The sequence below is a fragment of the Zingiber officinale genome, chromosome 1B (assembly GCF_018446385.1).
Source record: "Zingiber officinale cultivar Zhangliang chromosome 1B, Zo_v1.1, whole genome shotgun sequence".
NCBI lineage: Eukaryota > Viridiplantae > Streptophyta > Magnoliopsida > Zingiberales > Zingiberaceae > Zingiber > Zingiber officinale.
Window position 1 is genome coordinate 70,545,757 of NC_055986.1, and position 21,970 is coordinate 70,567,726.

General features: G+C 39.4%; 1 non-coding gene across 1 annotated transcript; it reads left to right on the top strand.

Annotated features, from left to right (window-relative positions):
- The first annotated feature begins 462 nt into the window (after positions 1-462).
- On the top strand, positions 463-568 carry LOC121993845. The gene has a single exon (XR_006115439.1). It is a non-coding gene; the product is annotated as a small nucleolar RNA R71 (small nucleolar RNA).
- Positions 569-21,970: the final 21,402 nt, after the last annotated feature.

Below are 21,970 nucleotides of genomic sequence, written 5' to 3' on the forward strand. Positions count from 1 at the left end.
CTTCTATTGTTCTTCTCCTCAATTCTAAACAAATCCTTCTTCAGTAATTCTTCATGATTCTTGCCACTTCTCAACTTAAAATCATTATCATTTACACTAGATCTTGTCTGTGTAGGAGGAAGGTCTTCCTTGAACCATTTTAAAACTATGTTATTAATCTTTTCCCCCAAATATTTGAACTCATTTTGTGACTTGTGAATTTCAACATTCTTGGGTGGTTGAACTACATTTTGTTTGACAGACTCTCTTGTATATATGACTTCTACTTCTTGAATTTCTAAGGGAGATTCCATCCAACTTTTGCTTGACCATTCATGGAGGTTCAATGCTACTTGATCAATCAATGTATATGCTTCGTCTACACTCTTGTCCATAAAAGAACCTCCAGGCGATGAATTTTACAAACACTTATCTGAGAAAGAAATTCTCCTATAGAATATGTACAAGGTCAGCCATTTTTCTAAACCATGATGAGGGCACTGCTTTTGTAGACTCTTGAATCTGTCTTATGCTTCAAATAATGATTCTCCATATGTCTGAGCAAGATTTGTGATGCAATTCCTCATATAAATTGTTCTACTTGGAGGGAAAAAATGATCTAGAAATTGCTTCTCCAATTGTTTCCAACTTGTGATGCTTTGAGGACGGAGGGAATATAACCAAGTTCTTGCTTTATCCTTGATACTGAAAGGAAATGCTATCAATCGAACATATCTGTTGACACTCCACAATTCACAATATCACAAAGCTCTAGAAATGTCTTAAGGTGCAGATAAGGACTTTCTGACACTTCTCCTCTAAATTTGTGACCTTGTATCATGAAAATTAACTCTGGGTCTAGTTAAAAATTTTCTACTTCAATATGAGGCTGCACAATGAGAGACATAAATCTTGCAGAAATAGGTGCTGAGAAATCTCTTAAGGGCCTACTTGACATGTTAGTGCTCATCGATATTCAAGATAAAAATAAAAATAAATAATTAAAGATAAGAAATAAAATGCTATATGAAAAACAAGAAACACAATGCAGAATTTAAATTGCTAGACAAAAAAAATAAATATAGAATTTAAAGACAAGCAAGAAAATGCAGATTTTTTTTTGAATTATGAAAATGGAAAAACAAAAATTATTCACAAGTCTAGATTGACTAAATTGCTAATCTACTAATGTTAATGCGAACAGTCTCCGACAACGGTGCCAAAAAACTTGTTACGATTCCGTAAGTGCACGGATTCGTCGTTAGTAATATATAAGATTGTTGAACCGCAGGGACTGCTGATTAAGCACTAGAGATGTCGCAAAGTAAGTTATCTAGACGGTCGAAAGTTGATTTTGGTATTTGCAAACTAACGAGAGTGATTGAAGAGAGTAAGAGAAAGATAAGAGAATCGATCTTGGAGGGAATTGAGCTTTGGGAAATGGATTCTAGGATTTCGGTTTCGTTGTGGTGGAACCTGATGTATCATGTTCTATCTTTTCCTCATTGTCAATCGACATGCATTCGCTAGAAGTTAAAGCTGCTATCCTTAAGCACTAAACGAAGAAGATCCCTGTAAAATCCTGTTACGGTTAACCCCTGTCACTAGGGCGCCTCAGTAGATCACAAGAATGTAAATCCAATCGGTATTATTAAGGATAGAGGTAAGGATTTAGTTTGGTTTCTTACTTCCTTATGGAGAAGTTGCCTCTCCTTTCAAGGGAGTATCCTAGATGTCTGTGAACGAGTTACCCTTGTCACTAGGGCCCCTCAGGTGTACGATCTAAGATTCTCTCTTTACAAAATTAGCAATTCCTACACAATCGATTAATATGAAGAGATAATCTCAGCAAGTCTCATGCATATCAAATAGAAACAAAGTAAGCAAAATCATCCAATAAGTAAAGGCATAAACATGAGTCTTATATCAAACCCTATCTAAAACTACTCCCTACATCCATAGAAAAGGAGATCTACTCCATTGTGAGGGAAGAACAATCCCAAAACATAAAGTAAAGCATACTTACAACCCTTTATGTGAGAAGAAGGGGAAGAAGAAATGCTTGCCGAGGTTTCCGATGTCTTGGGGATGCCTCCTTGCTCTGGAACGTCAAGGGACGATGGTGGATGAAGCTCTAGGGTTTCCCCCGAAGGGGAGAACCCTTTCCTGATGAGAGGGACGAAGTCCCGAACCAAAGATGATCCCAAGAATAGGGTTCTTGACCCTTTTATAGGCTAGGGAATGGGCGCCGCACAGCTCGTACCACGGCTGCGCGAGATCCGCACGGCCAAGTGCATCCTCCCTTCGGGTTGAGTGGCACGGCCGTGTGAGATCACACGATCGTGTCTTCCTTCCACTCTGGCCGCGCTGCACGGCCGTGCCAATTGGCATGATCGTGCCTTCCTTTACCTCTAGCCACTCCGCACGACCGTGCAAATTGACACGGTTGTGTCTCTCTTCTGCTCTGGATTCACCGCATAGCCATGCGAATTGACACGACCATGCCTTCCTTCTACTCTGGTTACAACGCACGGTTATGCGAATTGACACGGTCGTGCCTTCCTTCTGCTCTGACCATGCAGAATTGTATCAAGTCCGTGTAGATCATTTTAGCACATCTTAACGTGGTATTCTTGAGTTGAGGTCCTCATCAAAGTTGTAGATATTGAAGTTATCTACAATTGGTATAAAGAATAGCCCAAAACTCCAACTAAGAAGAAAGTTATGGTCATTTTAGTTTTAGTCTGCAGTGTAGAAATTTCACACGGCCTGGACACGACACCTTGGAAGCTCTAGACTCCACTTAAGGTTTGTTTCTGCTCCAAATCATGTTCTGTCAATAAGAAAACACACAAAGAGTAGATCTCCGAACAAAAGAGTATTTATGCTGAATATATGCTGATATGGGTTAGGTTTTGTGGGTCCCCGATAAAGGAAGGAAAGGAGGTAATAAAACCAAGGAGATAGGCTGAAATCGGTCGGGATATACCTCGAAGGAGGTATGCTAAATATCGACCGAAATATGCTTCCTAGGAGGAAGATCTATATACCTCAAAGGAGGTAGGCTAATATCGGCCGGGACATACCTCAATAAGAAGTAAGTCTATATCGACCGAAATATGCTTCCCAGAAGGAAGATCTATATACCTCAAAGGAAGTAGGCTAATATCGGCCGGGATATACCTCAATAAGAAGTAAGTCTATATCGACCGAAATATGCTTCCCAGAAAGGAAGATCTACATACCTCAAAGGAGGTAGGCTGATATCGGCCGGGACATACCTCAATAAGAAGTAAGTCTATATCGACCGAAATATGCTTCCCAGAAAGGAAGATCTACATACCTCAAAGGAGGTAGGCTAATATCGGCCGGGACATACCTCAATAAGAAGTAAGTCTATATCGACCGAAATATGCTTCCCAGAAGAAAGATCTATATACCTCAAAGGAAGTAGGCTAATATCGGCCAGGATATACCCCAATAAGAAGTAAGTCTATATCGACCAGGATATGCTTCCCAGGAGGAAGATCTATATACCCCAAAGGAGGTAGGCTAATATCGGGCGGGATATGCCTTCAAGGGGGAAAGATCCATATCACTTAATGTAAACCTCAAAGGAGGTAGGCTAATATCGGTCGAGACATACCTCAATAAGAGATAAGTTTATATCGACCAAAATATGCTTTCCACGAGGAAGATCTATATACCTCAAAGGAAGTAGGCTAATATCGGCCGGGAGATACTTCTGAAGCATGTAAAATAGTATCGATCGCGACATGTCCTGAAGAAGGAAGGTTAATATCAGCCAGGTCGACCAACACCTTGGAAAAATACTTGATAAAATATGGCCTATTGCTAGGTAGGATAAATAACATAGAAGGGCGCAGATAGAAGTCTCATGAGGAAGAATAGAGATAAATATCTCAAATAGGCCAATTAATGATGATATCTGTAATATGTAACCACATGACAGGTGTTATATATTTCGGCAGGAAATGTGCTTTTAGATTATTTTACAGGTGCTAAATGACAAAGGAGGTACATCTGGGGTACAAGAAAGATTCCTTAAAAGTCATTTATTACAAGTACGCAGTTGACGTCATCTCATAACAAACTCTAACAAACCGGGGTCCACTTCATGACTACGGAGGTTATATGAAGTGGTATAAAAAGGGGAATCTTCTCCGTTAGCTAGGTAAGTTCACATCATTGTGCACATTCATAACCCTATTTTTCGACTACTGTTCATCTTCCTTCTTCCTTCTTTCACACCGAGAGAGATCACTGACTTGAGCGTCGGAGGGCCTAGCTAGGGATTCCCACCCCGGTCTTAGGTCACTGACGATAGTGTTGGTTGGTCTCTTGTGCGCAGGAAGTCTTGGAAGCTTCGGATCTGGGTTTTTTCTCTTCAGATTTGGATTTCTTCTTCTTCATCGGGTCTTCGTGCGAGGAGGACTCTTGGTGACTCTATCTTTCTCGGTCTGCTTTGGGTTTCTCGGATCGGTATTCCGCGGACATCATTCGTCATCAGCGCGGTGAGTTTCTTTCTTCCGGATCTCCGTCTTGTCCAGCTTCTCAGACAGGATCAAATTTGACACCGTCTGTGGGAACTTCACCTGAATCTCAGACTACAGGATGGAAGAAGCCGAAAAATCAAACCTACTCACTATCAGTCGTGAGGATTTGGATTTCCTCATCAACTCTCACGTTCAGAAAGCCTTACAACAGCAGCAACAACAACTTCAAGCCCACACCGGAGCTACTCTACCAACAGTACTCTTGGACGGGTGTTACTTAACCTAGAGGCATCAGGTCGGCTGATCAAATGGACAACTGAACTTGGGGAATATGACATTCAATATCAACCTCGCTCGGCCATCAAGTCACAAGCTCTAGCAGACTTCATCATAGAAGTTCAAGGCCCTAAGGAAGAAAACATTTGGAGAGTTTATGTAGATGGCTCTTCAACTAGACAAGGCAGCGGAATTGGTGTTCTTCTTATATCTCCAAGGGAAGACAGACTTCAACTCTCCATCAGACTGAATTACAGAGCTACCAACAATGAAGCAGAATATGAAGCCCTGATAGCAGGACTGCAGGCCGCTTGGCATATAGGGGCGACTCAAGTCCTTATCTATTCTGATTCTCAGTTAGCAGCTCAACAACTATCAGGTAATTTTGAAATTAATAATGACAGGCTTAAGTTATATGCTGAAGCATTTGATAAGTTGAAGTCTCAGTTTCAAGAAGTAAATATACAAAAGGTTCCTAGATCTGAAAATCAAGTGGCAGATAAATTGGCTAAGTTGGCCTCTGCTATAGTGCCATGGAGTCTAGATCGGCCCGTAGAACAAACTCTGTTAATATCCTGTATTGAAAGACAGACTGAAGCAGAAATTCAAGGTGATTGGAGGGCTCAAATAATATTGTATTTGCAGCAAGGTATTCTTCCCAGTGATACAGAACAGGCAAGGGTATTTAAGAAGAGAGCTGCTCAATACACTATGGTAGGAGAACAGTTATATAAAAGAGCTTTTTCTAGACCTTTGCTCAAGTGTATTGGTACAGAAGATATACAGTTTATTTTACGAGAAGTCCATCAAGGTTCATGTGGTAGTCATATAGGAGGGAGATCTTTGCCTCACAAAATTCTACTAGCAGGATATTTCTGGCCTACTCTACATGAAGATGCTAACAAGTTGGTAAGAACTTGTATTTCTTGTCAAAAATATCAAAATATCCCACATCATCCTACACAGTTATTGAGAACCTCTATAGTTGCATGTCCCTTTGATCAATGGGGCATGGACATAGTAGGTCCATTTCCTATGGCAGCTGCACAGAGAAGGTTTTATTGGTAGCGGTGGATTATTTTTCTAAATGGGTGGAGGCAGAATCACTTGCTCGAATTACTGAAGATGCAGTTATTAAATTTTTATGGAAAAATATAATTTATAGATTTGACATTCCTCATAAATTAGTCTCTGATAATGGAAGGTAATTCCAAGGGGATAGGATCTTAGACTGGTGCAACAGTTACAGCATTACACAGGCCTTCACCTTTGTAGCTTATCCGCAAAGTAATGGTCAAGCAGAAGTAACCAATAGGGAAATCATAAGAGGTTTAAAGACCAAACTGGATCATGTCGGAGGTAGCTGGGTAGATGAATTACCCAGCGTTCTTTGGGCATATCGTACTACACCTCGAGAGGCTACAGGAATCACTCCCTTTCAATTAGTTTATGGAGGAGAAGCAAAAATTTCCATCGAGGTGGGAGTAGAATCTGACAGAAGACAATTATATGATGGGGACAATGAAGGTCGACGACTCATGGAGCTAGACTTGGTAGAGGAGATTAGAGATAAAGCTGCCACTCGTCTGGCATCATATCGACAACGGATGAGACAAAACTATAACAAAAGAGTCATCCCCAGATTTTTCCAAGTAGGAGACTTGGTATGGAAGCGAATTAAAGCTGTCGGAGATGTCAGTAAGTTGGCACCACAATGGGGAGGACCTTACAAAGTGATAGAAAAACTCACATCAGGTTCATATTATCTCCAAGATACTGAAGGAAGAATTTTAGAACGTCCCTGGGGTGCAAATCACTTACAGCCTTATCGAACCTAACTACATCATACTATTCAAGGATGTGTCTGGAGAAACAAATCACAATTACTTGAAGTCCTCGGTACCTGAGGACAAGTATACCTACAGTTTATGTACTCTACTTCTTTTAATAAAAGCCAAGTAAGACAAATATTGCCACGGAAATAAGTATGGTTTATATAGATTGATAAATATCAAGAGGATTTTCATTATCTATTTCGAGCAATCTACAGGGGAGAACCCTAAAGGCCTATGCAGCTCCCATCAAGAACCTAGAAACTTTAAAAACTGTCACAAGGTTAGTACAAACATCATATTTTTACATAGAATGAAGTCGATCGGGAAATCTCATGAAGTAACTCGGACAGGTCTTCATGGGAGGAACCGGAGATTTTAAACTATCATAGAACATAGTCAATCGAGAAATTTCATGAAGTAACTCCAACGGGTCTTCATGGGAGGAACCAGAGATTTTAAACCATCACAGAACATAACCGATCGGGAAATCTCATGAAGTAACTCGGACGGGTCTTCATGGGAGGAACCGGAGACTTTAAACCATCACAGAACATAGTCGATCGGGAAATCTCATGAAGTAACTCGGACGGGTCTTCATGGGAGGAACCGGAGACTTTAAACTATCACAGAACATAGTCGACCGGGAAATTTCATGAAGTAACTCGGACGGGTCTTCATGGGAGGAACCGGAGACTTTAAACCATCACAGAACATAGTCGATCGGGAAATCTCATGAAGTAACTCGGACGGGTCTTCATGGGAGGAACCGGAGACTTTAAACTATCACAGAACATAGTCGACCGGAAAATTTCATGAAGTAACTCAGATGGGTCTTCATGGGAGGAACTGGAGACTTTAAACCATCACAGAACATAGTCGATCGGGAAATCTCATGAAGTAACTCGGAAGGGTCTTCATGGGAAGAACTGGAGACTTTAAACCATCACAGAACACAGTCGATCGGGAAATCTCATGAAGTAACTCGGACGGGTCTTCATGGGAGGAACCGGAGACTTTAAACCATCACAGAACATAGTCGATCGGGAAATCTCATGAAGTAACTCGGACGGGTCTTCATGGGAGGAACCAGAGACTTTAAACCATCACAGGACATCAGTCAATCGGGAAATTTCATAAAGTAACTCGGACGGGTCTTCATGGGAGGAACCGGAGACTTTAAACCATCACAGAACATAGTCGACCGAGAAATTTCATGAAGTAACTCGGACGGGTCTTCATGGGAAGAACCGGAGACTTTAAACCATCACCGAACATAAAGTCGATCGGGAAATCCCATGAAGTAACTCAGACGGGTCTTCATGGGAGGAACCGGAGACTCTAAACCATCACAGAACACAATTGATCGAGAAATCTCATAATTTCAAAGCCTAATCGACCGGGGTTATATGGACGTGAAGCCGGGATTCAAAAGGGGATTCTATGCATATGATACATTATTCATTTGGAAGCCCATCCATCTGGAAGTCTTTACTTAAAAATCGTCTGGAGTAGTATACTCAGCTCGGAACTCAGGAGTTTTATACAGATTCCTTATCTAAGATCACTTGGGATTATTTATTCTTTTGGGGATATAGAGTGCACTGGATGTTATCTGCGGAAGGATTAATCAAGACAAGGCTTAACTTCAAAAGATGAGCAAGGAGTTCTAGAATAAAGCTTATATTTACTGTTCAGGAGCATTTCAAGAGAGGCATTCTCAAATCAACACAATAGAAAAATAGCACGATCACTTAATTGCCAAACTTTGGTTATACTTCTTTACTAGTTCTACATTTACAAGCCTTTTCTGAATAATCTCTTTAAACATCTAGAAAAGGACCTTTTATATCTACGGGTAGTTCTTCGTTAAGCCTACGACGATTTATGAAAGAAAGGGGGGGTTCCTTGGGTAAATAGCCATCCTCTCGTAACTGTTGAAGAACTCCCGATACAGAATGATTTAGAGCACCTACTATCCTACGAACGAATTCTCGGGCAAACGATGGAGACTTTAAATAAGCCTGACGCCACTCTTCCCACCGACTCTTCTCTTGCTCCTTATAACTTTGGAAATCAGTTTGCAGTTTGGTGTTTTGTTCCTTTAAAGCATCCTTTTCTGATTTAAGCTGTTCCAATTCCTTCTGGAGCACTGACAATTCAACATCTTGAGCTTTCTTCTGCTCTTGTTCCTGTAGGATAATGAAATCATGAGAAGCTAGATCTTGAGCTTGGTCAGAAAGACAGGCATTATGAAGCTTCTCTACTTTCTCTAAAATAAGACTTTTTTTAGAAGCATATGAGAGAGCTTTCTCTTTTAAAGAAATCTCCAATCAAAGACCAGAATGAAGTCGATCCACTTTCAATAATTGCTAGGACTCCTCCAATTCCTGTTTCAAGGTCCCCAATTGTTGATTTTGTAAAGCCACTTTCTCTTGCAACTGAGCCAGATCGCTGTTAGAAGAGGGTGAAGTGGCCTTCAGTGTCTCCAGTTGAGCTTTTAATTTATTGTTCTCATGGTCCTTAGCTGTGAGTAGCTGGTCGATATGTAGACTTGAGGCAAGAAACTAAACAAAAGGATGATGTAAGTTAAAGATGAAGGTACAAAAGTTGATAACATATAACTAGAAATACTTACAACCACTGCCTGATGACTATGGCGGTCAGCTCGATGTGGAAGACTAAGGCCTCTTAGTTGTTCGTAACCCTACAGCCAAGATTCGGCTAATAGACCTTGCAGTTGCAAAGAACCATAGCTAGGAGGATCAGAAGGTTGTCCTAATTGAGAAGGTAAACCCACAGCCTGTTTAAATAAAGGACGAGGAATGGAGGAAGAAGGAGGCAGAGAAGAAGAAGATGCAATAGAAGGAAAAGGAGTAGTAGAAACAAGAGAAGCAGAGGAAGAGCTAGATGGAATAGAAGGTGACAATGTAGGAGAAGCTGATGTAGTTGTGGGAACACTAATAGTTAAGGAAATGGCACTGGGAGAAGATCTCTGGCAAGGCGTCCATTTTGCTCGAGGCCCAGAAGCTAAAGGAGGCAAAGCCAATGCACGAGGCGCAGAAGACACAGAAGGGATAATGGCCATCTCAGGAGCAGAAGCAGAAGTAGCTGAAATAATAGAAGAAGAAGGGATAAGTAGACCTGGTCTCATCAGCCTAAGAGAAGGATTGGAGATAATATGGGTAGGAGTTATCGGTGCCTTACCTCTCTCAAGAGAAATGGGTGACGGGACAAGAGGAGCTTGCACGAAGGTACCAAAGAAAGCTCTAAAGGGAGAAGCCTCAGTAAGATTTGGCTTTTTAACTAAAGCAACAAAAGGTTCTTCTTCTTCCTCTTCCATGGCTGCAACAGCCTCTGTGTAACACCCATGGGGTCCTTAGCAAAATTCTAGAATATTTTATCATGAATAAAGAAAAAATATATATGTTTTAGTTAAATTTTTCTCCTAGCCGAACACTTAAACAAATAAAATAGAAATAAAAATATATAAGGTCTAGGACTTGAACTCTAGATCTCTCATTAGATGCCTGAATAAGATAACCACTAGACCAAGAGAAATTATTGTTAGAAAAGAGAGGGAAACCATAATTGAATGTAAGAAGAAAAGGCTCTTCTCTTAGAAGGAGAAGTGAGAGTTGTCTTCTTCCTCTCTAATGAAGAGATGCTCTAGAATATTCTTTTCTTACTCACCAAGAAGGGATGTATCTAGAATTTTCTCTTAATTATGAAGAGAGTAAAAGAAAGGAGGAAGAAAAATATATTTTTCCTTCCTCCTCTCATGATGAATAAAAGGAGGAAATTAAAATGAGTTGGCATTTTTCCTCATTCACCTTCCTACTCCCTCCTCCTCCACCGTGACCTCTTCTTCACCATTTCCTCTTCTTGCCGAGACCAAGGAGCAAGGAAGCTTCCCCTCTCTAGGAAGGATCCATAACAAAGGTTAAATCTCTAAGGAAAACAAGCGCAAGGAAGTGAGTATCCCCTCACTGCAGTACAAGTAGCTTCGGTTTAAAATGTTTTTCGAAACTCTAAAAAATTTCTTGCAAGAATGTGGTCAAGATAAAGAATAGGTAGTCACTTAGGGTTAACAAGTGATAAGAGATGCTTCATGTTATAGAAAAAGAAAAAAGAGAAATTTAGAGCCTTATTGCATGTTTCGGCCAAGGATGGAAGAGAGGACCTAGAACAAGTTTTCTTTGATCACATGCTTAATTTTTCTACTCTATGATATATGAATTTCACATGTTGTTAGTTAAGTCTTCATTCTTCATGTTGTGAAAAAAAAAAAGAGATACCTATCTATATGGTCCGGCCAAAATTGATTATAAGGCCTTAGGTCAAGAATTTTAGATAGAAACCATACTAGTTGTACGTCTTTGTGATGTATGAATTTTTACATGTTTATAACCAAGGTTTTTATGCTTCTTATGGAATAAAATGGTATGAAACCCTACTGATATGTTTGGCCAAATTGAAATAAATGGGTTAGTGTTAAAGTTTTGAACTCAAATATGCTTAGATCATGAAGTACAATACCTTGTATGCACTTAGATTAAATGGGCTTGTTATATGTTTAAGTTTTATGCTCCTTATGGAATAAAATGATATGAAACCCTACTGATATGTTTCGCCAAATGAAAATAAATGGGTTAAGGTTAGAGTTTTGAACTCAAATAGGCTTATTCATGAAGTATAGTGCCTTGTAGGTACTTGTACAATGCTCTATAGGTACTTAGATTAAATGTGCATGTTACATGTTTAAGTCTTATGCTTCTTATAGAATAAAAAGACATGAAACCCTACTGATATGTTTCGGCCAAATGAAAATAAATGGGTTAGGGTTAGAGTTTTGAACTCAAATAGACTTATTCATGAAGTATAGTGCCTTGTAGGTACTTGTACAATGCTCTATAGGTACTTAGACTAAATGTGCATGTTACATGTTTAAGTCTTATGCTTCTTATGGAATAAAATGATATGAAACCCTACTGATATGTTTCGGCCAAATTGAGATAAATGGGTTAACGTTAGAGTTTTGAACTCAAACATGCTTATTCATGAAGTATAATGCCTTGTATGTGCTTAGATCAAGTTTACATGTTATGTGGATACGTTCTATGCTTCATATGGAACCAAATGATATAAGAACCCTACTGATATGTTTCGGCCAAATTGAGATAAATGGGTTAAGGTTAGAGTTTTGAACTCAAACGTGCTTATTCATGAAGTATAATGCCTTGTATGTGCTTAGATCAAGTTTACATGTTATGTGGATAAGTTCTATGCTTCATATGGAACCAAATGATATAAGAACCCTACTGATATGTTTCGGCCAAATTGAGATAAATGGGTTAAGGTTAGAGTTTTGATCTCAAACATGCTTATTCATAAAGTATAATGCCTTGTATGTGCTTAGATCAAGTTTACATGTTATGTGGATAAGTTCTATGCTTCATATGGAATAAAATGAGGTTGAAACCTACTGATATGGTTCGGCCAAGATGGATTTATTGGGTTAGGAAAGAGTTTAAACCTAACCAAACATGCTTATGTATTTTCATGATATGTAGCCTTTGATATATAAGTAGATTAAGCTTTCATGCTTTATGATGTGATGAAAATATGCTTTACGATATGTTGCATTTCTATGTCTTATGATAAGATGTGCCATGTTTATGATATGATATGATAGACTTATGACATGATAGGCTATGGTCATGATATGATATGCTAGACTCATGATATGATATGCCATGTTCATGATATGTTATGCTAAGTTCATGAGATGATATGCCAAGTTTGATGATAAGAAAATAACATGTTATACTTTATGTTATGATAAGAACATGTTATATAATGCATGTGTGAATGACTTATGTAAGAAGAAAAGCCTAAAGAGTTGCTTCCCTTAAGTTGGGACCAAGAGCATTCTTCATGTTATGAAAAAGAGTTGCTTCCCTTAAGTTGGGACCAAGAGCACTCTTCATGTTATGAGAAAGAGTTGCTTCCCTTAAGTTGGGATCAAGAGCACTCTTCATGTTATGGTAAAGAGATGCTTCCCTTAAGTTGGGGATCAAGAACTCTCTTCATGATATGACAAGAATTATGACATGTATGATATGATGAGATATGATATGCATAATATTTTACTTTGTATGGCTTGTACCAAGGGTGGGCTCCATAAGCGCCCCGGGGTCGACGGACTATGAACGGACCTCGTTAAGGGATGGGCTCCTCAGTACGCCCCTAGGTCGACGGACTATGAACGGACCTAGATCCCTAGTAGGTTCGGGGCTAGCTACCCTGTCCTAGGGATTGCGCTCATTTATGTTTACATGTGGTACAAGCCGGGACCCTTCTCATGATGATGATATGATATTCAAGTATGTATACTATATGTTTTGAAATAAGCATGATGCATATGTGCATTCCATGATACATGTTTTAAAAATATACATATTGCATCTACATGCACATATTATGAAATTATGTTTATGCACCTTTATGAACAGGTATGAGTTATGATACATGTTTACATGATATGATAGGCTTCATGATATGTGCTTACAGAATGTGATATGAATCATGATATACACTCACATGCTATACTCTGATATGTTATGCTCCTTATGTGATATGATATATTATGTTCTGTTTTTCCTCATGTTATGTTATGAGATGTTATGGTTTTTACATGATAAGATATGTTCTATGTTATGATTCTCCATGCTATGTTATGCTATGCTATGGTTTCTACATGTTATGTTATGTTATGTGTTTTTCGGATTTATGGGTAGGCGAGGATCTCACTAAGCCTTTGGCTTATAGCTACACATTTTCCTTGTACTGCAGATAAAGGCAAGGAATGGATTGTTTAAGGGGAGCAGAGCAGGAAAGGCAATGAGGATGTGTGTGGAAGTGCTGGTGGATAGATCTATTTAAGTTTTTGAATTATCTAAGTTATGCATGTGAACAATGTTGGACCTATGCTTATGATAATGTTCAGCTAGTATGATATCCTACTCATGTTATGTTGGTACGTTTGACTTCACATGCCATGTTAAGAGAACTAGATGCATATGGTATATGTTATGATATGAAAAAAAAAACAATTATATATATATATGTCTTCCGCTGCCATGAATCCATATGCATGAATCCATATGCATTAGTATAATTGATGTCCATGTTTTAGTGACGTCCGTCCCTCTGGGGTGGCCTTAGTGTTACCTGGAAGGGCGGGCGTTACATTATACTCCATCACACACATCAAGCCTTTATCCTGCCGCTCCAAGTAAAAATTTTATGCTTAAATTTTATTTTGATGTGATATTTATGCTTGATCTATTTCTTTATGATGTTTGATAATATGCATGCTTATTATCTTATTTATTTAGTTATCACATTTTTAGCTTAGATATATATGATGGTAGATTAGGAACGATAACAACCTTAGGGTAGCCTGGTCATGAATAACGATAACTTATATTAGTTTATTGTGATTTATGAAGATAAAGCATGGTTAGAACATGAAATACACGAGCAGATGAGACGGTACCTCCACCAGATCTGATGCATGTGATTACCGAGCTCCAGCTTCAGGTCACGGAACAGCAACAAATGATCACTGCATTGATGAATCAGCAAGGGAATCCTGTTACCCCACCAGGGAACCCAAATGCGATACCTATTATACCTGCGGCTGTACCAGTACCTCCGGCACCGGTACCACAGGTAGTTCCTATTTCAGTGGTCCGACAAGAGGCATACCTGATTCAGTGGCTGAAGCCAGAAGCCTTCTCCGGAAACTGTGAGCCATGGGATGCTCAGGCGTGGCTTAAGACTATGGAAAGCATCGTGGAGCTTTTAGATTGGCCCGAACACGAGAAGGTTAAGTGTGCATCGTTTTGCCTTACAGGCGATGCCAGAATGTGGTGGGATCGAGTCAAAGCAAGGAGACAGGTGAATCAGATGAGATGGATAGACTTCGAGACTGAATTCCTTGAAGAGTTCTTCCATATGCGGGTGACCAATAAACACTACGACGAGTTCACCGAGTTCTGGCAAGGTGACCTATCAGTGAATGAGGCCGTGAAGAAATTTAACCGATTAGCACGCCTATGTCCAGAGCTGGTCAGTACAGAAAGAGAAAGGGTCAGACTTATGCTGAAGATGCTCAGACCCGAAATAGCCCTAAATGTGGCCGGCGGCATTAACAGACCACAGACCACCGAGGAATTAATTAGCAGTGCTCTGATCACTGAACACTATCAGAAAGCGATGAATGAGGGTAAGAGTCAAGCTCAGAAACCTCAACATATCAGAACCAACTGGAAGGGAAACTCCAACGGTAAAAGAAAACAATGGAACAGTTCTCAGGGTGGTTCAGCGAACAAGCAACCTATGTTTCCTCAGTGCACCACCTGCGGAAAGAAGCATCCGGGAAAATGCCGTGTGGGCTCGAATAAGTGCTACAGCTACGGATTGGAAGGACACTTGGCCAGAAATTGTCCTACTCAGATGCAGACACCTCAGCAGCAGAATATCCAGAACAGAGGTGCCCCCTCACAGCTACATCTAATGCAAGCTGCACTAGAAGGCCCTCAGATTGGTGAAGGGAGACTGGAAGCCCCGCCAGCTATGACGAATGCCAGGATCCACTCCCTCACTAGAGAAGATGTGGCGAACGCTTCGACTGTTGTCACAGGTCAGATACTCATTTTCAGTCAGTATGCTACTGTATTATTTGACACTGGGGCAACACACTCGTTTATCTCTACACCCTTCACAAGTAAGATAGATATGCCACCGCAAGCCTTAGATGACAAATTTTTAACGACCCTGCCTTCAGGAGAAGTAATGCCATCCACTCATATGCTGCGAGCCGCACCTATCCGAATCACAGACAGGGAATTATACTGTGATCTGATAGTGCTGGATATGCAGGATTATGATATAATATTGGGCATGGATTTTTTGAGCAAATACGGAGCTTCGATTGAGTGCCGTAAAAGAAAGGTGGTCTTCCGGCCCGTGGCAAAATTGATATTTGAATTTAGCGGAATGCCAAGGGGAGAGACTGAGAAATTCCTATCAGCTCTGGAAGCACGGAAGCTGTTGGGCAATGGATGCACGGGGTTTCTAGCACATGCGGTCGATGCAAGTAAAGCAGAGGATCAGAAGCTAGAGAATGTCAGAGTAGTATGCAACTTTCCAGATGTCTTCCCCGATGAACTGCCAGGGTTAGCACCTGACAGAGAAATTGAATTTGAGATCGAATTGATTCCTGGTACTAAACCGATCTCTAAGGCACCCTACCGTATGGCGCCAGCTGAATTGAAAGAGCTACAGGAACAGTTACGGGAGTTACTTGACAAGGGACTTATTCGCCCTAGCCACTCTCCATGGGGAGCTCCCGTACTATTTGTGAAGAAAAGGGATGGATCTATACGAATGTGCATAGATTACCGAGCGCTGAATAAGGTAACAATCAAGAACAGGTACCCTTTACCTCGGATTGATGACTTATTTGACCAATTAAAAGGTGCCACCATCTTCTCCAAGATTGATTTGAGATATGACTATCATCAAGTGAAAGTGAAACAAGATGATATACCAAAGACGACCTTCCGAACGAGATACGGACATTATGAATTCGTAGTAATGCCCTTCGGAGTTACAAATGCTCCTGCCCTATTCATGGAATTGATGAATCGAGTGTTCTCGGAATATCTCGATAAATTTGTGATAGTCTTCATCGATGATATTCTTATCTACTCGAAGACCCAGGAAGAGCACGCTGAGCACCTGAGCATAACATTACAAATTCTCCCGGAGAGACAATTGTATGCCAAATTCTCAAAGTGTGAATTTTGGCTTGACCAGGTGTCGTTTTTGGGTCACGTGATCTCTAAGGACGGAATTATGGTAGACCCAAGCAAGATAGAAGCCGAGAGTAACTGGAACAGACCAAAGAATGCCAATGAAATCTGAAGTTTCCTCGGACTAGCCGGCTATTATCAGAAATTCGTAGAGGGTTTTTCCAGAATTACAGCCCCCATGACGGCCCTCACCAAGAAGAACAAGAGGTACGAATGGACGGAGGATTGTGAGAGAAGCTTCGCGGAGTTGAAGAGAAAATTGACTAGTGCTCCAATTCTCACTCTTCCAGAAAGTAACGGTGGATTCGATATGTACAGCGATGCTTCCAGATTGGGACTCGGAGCTATACTTATGCAGAATGGAAAAGTCATTGCGTATGCCTCTCGACAACTCAAGGAGCATGAAAAGAATTATCCCACACATGACTTAGAGCTAGCCGCTGTAGTCTTTGCTCTCAAGATATGGAGGCATTATCTATATGGGGCCAGTGTAAAATTTATGCAGATCACCAGAGTCTGAAATATTTCTTTACACAGAAAGACCTAAACATGCGACAACGGAGATGGCTCGAGCTAGTCAAGGATTATGACTGCGAGATCTTCTATCATCCGGGAAAAGCAAATAAGGTAGCAGATGCGCTCAGTAGGAAGTTCTGAGTTACCGAAATTTTTTTTTTAAGTTCGAGGATGAACTTTTATGAGGTATGGGAGACTGTAACAACCATGGGGTCCTTAGCAAAATTCTAGAATATTTTATCATGAATAAAGAAAAAATATATATGTTTTAGTTAAATTTTGCTCCTAGCCGAACACTTAAACAAATAAAATAGAAATAAAAATATATAAGGTCTAGGACTTGAACTCTAGATCTCTCATTAGATGCCTGAATAAGATAACCACTAGACCAAGAGAAATTATTGTTAGAAAAGAGAGGGAAACCATAATTGAATGTAAGAAGAAAAGGCTCTTCTCTTAGAAGGAGAAGTGAGAGTTGTCTTCTTCCTCTCTAATGAAGAGATGCTCTAGAATATTCTTTTCTTACTCACCAAGAAGGGATGTATCTAGACTTTTCTCTTAATTATGAAGAGAGTAAAAGAAAGGAGGAAGAAAAATATATTTTTCCTTCCTCCTCTCATGATGAATAAAAGGAGGAAATTAAAATGAGTTGGCATTTTTCCTCATTCACCTTCCTACTCCCTCCTCCTCCACCGTGACCTCTTCTTCACCATTTCCTCTTCTTGCCGAGACCAAGGAGCAAGGAAGCTTCCCCTCTCTAGGAAGGATCCACAACAAAGGTTAAATCTCTAAGGAAAACAAGCGCAAGGAAGTGAGTATCCCCTCACTGCAGTACAAGTAGCTTCGGTTTAAAATGTTTTTCGAAACTCTAAAAATTTTCTTGCAAGAATGTGGTCAAGATAAAGAATAGGTAGTCACTTAGGGTTAACAAGTGATAAAAGATGCTTCATGTTATAGAAAAAGAAAAAAGAGAAATTTAGAGCCTTATTGCATGTTTCAACCAAGGATGGAAGAGAGGACCTAGAACAAGTTTTCTTTGATCACATGCTTAATTTTTCTACTCTATGATATATGAATTTCACATGTTGTTAGTTAGTCTTCATTCTTCATGTTGTGAAAAAAAAGAGATACCTATCTATATGGTTCGGCCAAAATTGATTATAAGGCCTTAGGTCAAGTATTTTAGATAGAAACCATACTAGTTGTACCTCTTTGTGATGTATGAATTTTTACATGTTTATAACCAAGGTTTTTATGCTTCTTATGGAATAAAATGGTATGAAACCCTACTGATATGTTTGGCCAAATTGAAATAAATGGGTTAGGGTTAAAGTTTTGAACTCAAATATGCTTAGATCATGAAGTACAATACCTTGTATGCACTTAGATTAAATGGGCTTGTTATATGTTTAAGTTTTATGCTCCTTATGGAATAAAATGATATGAAACCCTACTGATATGTTTCGGCCAAATGAAAATAAATGGGTTAGGGTTAGAGTTTTTGAACTCAAATAGGCTTATTCATGAAGTATAGTGCCTTGTAGGTACTTGTACAATGCTCTATAGGTACTTAGATTAAATGTGCATGTTACATGTTTAAGTCTTATGCTTCTTATAGAATAAAAAGACATGAAACCCTACTGATATGTTTCGTCCAAATGAAAATAAATGGGTTAGGGTTAGAGTTTTGAACTCAAATAGACTTATTCATGAAGTATAGTGCCTTGTAGGTACTTGTACAATGCTCTATAGGTACTTAGACTAAATGTGCATGTTACATGTTTAAGTCTTATGCTTCTTATGGAATAAAATGATATGAAACCCTACTGATATGTTTCGGCCAAATTGAGATAAATGGGTTAACGTTAGAGTTTTGAACTCAAACATGCTTATTCATGAAGTATAATGCCTTGTATGTGCTTAGATCAAGTTTACATGTTATGTGGATACGTTCTATGCTTCATATGGAACCAAATGATATAAGAACCCTACTGATATGTTTCGGCCAAATTGAGATAAATGGGTTAAGGTTAGAGTTTTGAACTCAAACATGCTTATTCATGAAGTATAATGCCTTGTATGTGCTTAGATCAAGTTTACATGTTATGTGGATAAGTTCTATGCTTCATATGGAACCAAATGATATAAGAACCCTACTGATATGTTTCGGCCAAATTGAGATAAATGGGTTAAGGTTAGAGTTTTGAACTCAAACATGCTTATTCATGAAGTATAATGCCTTGTATGTGCTTAGATCAAGTTTACATGTTATGTGGATAAGTTCTATGCTTCATATGGAATAAAATGAGGTTGAAACCTACTGATATGGTTTGGCCAAGATGGATTAATTGGGTTAGGAAAGAGTTTAAACCTAACCAAACATGCTTATGTATTTTCATGAGATGTAGCCTTTGATATATAAGTAGATTAAGCTTTCATGCTTTATGATGTGATGAAAATATGTTTTACGATATGTTGCATTTCTATGTCTTATGATAAGATGTGCCATGTTTATGATATGATATGATAGACTTATGACATGATAGGCTATGGTCATGATATGATATGCTAGACTCATGATATGATATGCCATGTTCATGATATGTTATGCTAAGTTCATGAGATGATATGCCAAGGTTGATGATAAGAAAATAACATGTTATACTTTATGTTATGATAAGAACATGTTATATAATGCATGTGTGAATGGCTTATGTAAGAAGAAAAGCCTAAAGAGTTGCTTCCCTTAAGTTGGGACCAAGAGCATTCTTCATGTTATGAAAAAGAGTTGCTTCCCTTAAGTTGGGACCAAGAGCACTCTTCATGTTATGAAAAAGAGTTGCTTCCCTTAAGTTGGGACCAAGAGCACTCTTCATGCTATGGTAAAGAGTTGCTTCCCTTAAGTTGGGACCAAGAGCACTCTTCATGCTATGGTAAAGAGTTGCTTCCCTTAAGTTGGGATCAAGAGCTCTCTTCATGATATGACAAGAATTATGACATGTATGATATGATGAGATATGATATGCATGATATTTTACTTTGTATGACTTGTACCAAGGGTGAGCTCCATAAGTGCCCCGGGGTCGACGGACTATGAACGCCTCGTTAAGGGATGGGCTCCTCAATACGCCCCTAGGTCGACGGACTATGAACGGACCTAGATCCCTAGTAGGTTCGGGGCTAGCTACCCTGTCCTAGGGATTGCGCGCATTTATGTTTACATGTGGTACAAGCCGGGGCCCTTCTCTTGATGATGATATGATATTCAAGTATGTATACTATATGTTTTGAAAGAAGCATGATGCATATGTGCATTCCATGATACATGTTTTAAAAATATACATATTGCATCTACATGCACATATTATGAAATTATGTTTATGCACCTTTATAAATAGGTGTGAGTTATGATACATGTTTACATGATATGATAGGCTTCATGATATGTGCTTACAGAATGTGATATGAATCATGATATACACTCACATGCTATACTCTGATATGTTATGCTCCTTATGTGATATGATATATTATGTTCTGTTTTCCCTCATGTTATGTTATCAGATGTTATGGTTTTTACATGATAAGATATGTTCTATGTTATGATTCTCCATGCTATGTTATGCTATGGTTTCTACTTGTTATGTTATGTTATGTGTTTTTCGGATTTATGGGTAGGCAAGGATCTCACTAAGCCTTTGGCTTATAGCTACACGTTTTCCTTGTACTGCAGATAAAGGCAAGGAATGGATTGTTTAAGGGGAGCAAAGCAGGAAAGGCAATGAGGATGTGTGTGGAAGTACTGGTGGATAGATCTATTTAAGTTTTTGAATTATCTAAGTTATGCATGTGAACAATGTTGGACCTATGCTTATGATAATGTTTAGCTAGTATGATATCCTACTCATGTTATGTTGGTACGTTTGACTTCACATGCCATGTTAAGAGAACTAGATGCATATGGTATATGTTATGATATGAAAAAAAAACAATTAATTATATATGTCTTCCGCTGCCATGAATCCATATGCATTAGTATAATTGATGTCTATGTTTTAGTGACGTCCGTCCCTCTGGGGTGGCCATAGTGTTACCTGGAAGGGCGGGCGTTACACTCTGCCCGTCGTTCTTCTTCAGATAGTAAACCCAAGGTGGAAAAATTAGGATCCGATCGGCGGTTGCGTAACCATTCTTCTCCAAGATTATTTACAAAAGACTTAGTCATGGCAGGATTCTTGTACATAAAGGCTGGAAGAAGAACATCAGCTGAAACACAGGAATTGAACATCGTTATAAAAGAGATGTATTAATCAGTAAATATGGATCGAGATGTTTTTACATACCAAAGGATCCATCCAAAGGGGTGTCAATCTTGCTTATTCCGAAAGGAAACATTAAACCCTCCACAATTAGATGCGGCAAGTTGAATTTTGCTCCCCTCAGTTTAGGTAGAGCAGAGGCAACAAAGGGATCGTTAAGAAGATCATGGGTACTAGGAAGTGGAGGTAAATCATGTATCTATTGGATAGGAAATGGAGGGGGAGAAGGGAGACGCATATAGAAAAATTTGTGATACCATTCCCCCAGAGGAGGAATTCGGTTGAACAAAATAGCCTTGGGACGAGATTGGAATTTAAAAACACCAACATCTACTCGACGAGGAATGAAGAAGTGATGAAAAAGATGAGGAGACAAGGGAAAATCTAACAGTTTAGATACCCCAATAAAACCCATAAGAATAGAAAAGGATTGAGGGACAAATTGGTTAAGTGGGATATTAAAATAACGGCTGACATTACAGAAAAAAGGGTGGAGAGGAAATCGAAAACCTTGTAAGACTTGGTCTCGGAAGATAGATATACACCCTAAAGGAGGAAGATGCGGACCCTCATGAGGAGCGGGACGGATTATATAAGAAGGAAAACCATAGGTCACCAGTAAGTCCACTTCTTCTGTATCTATAAGG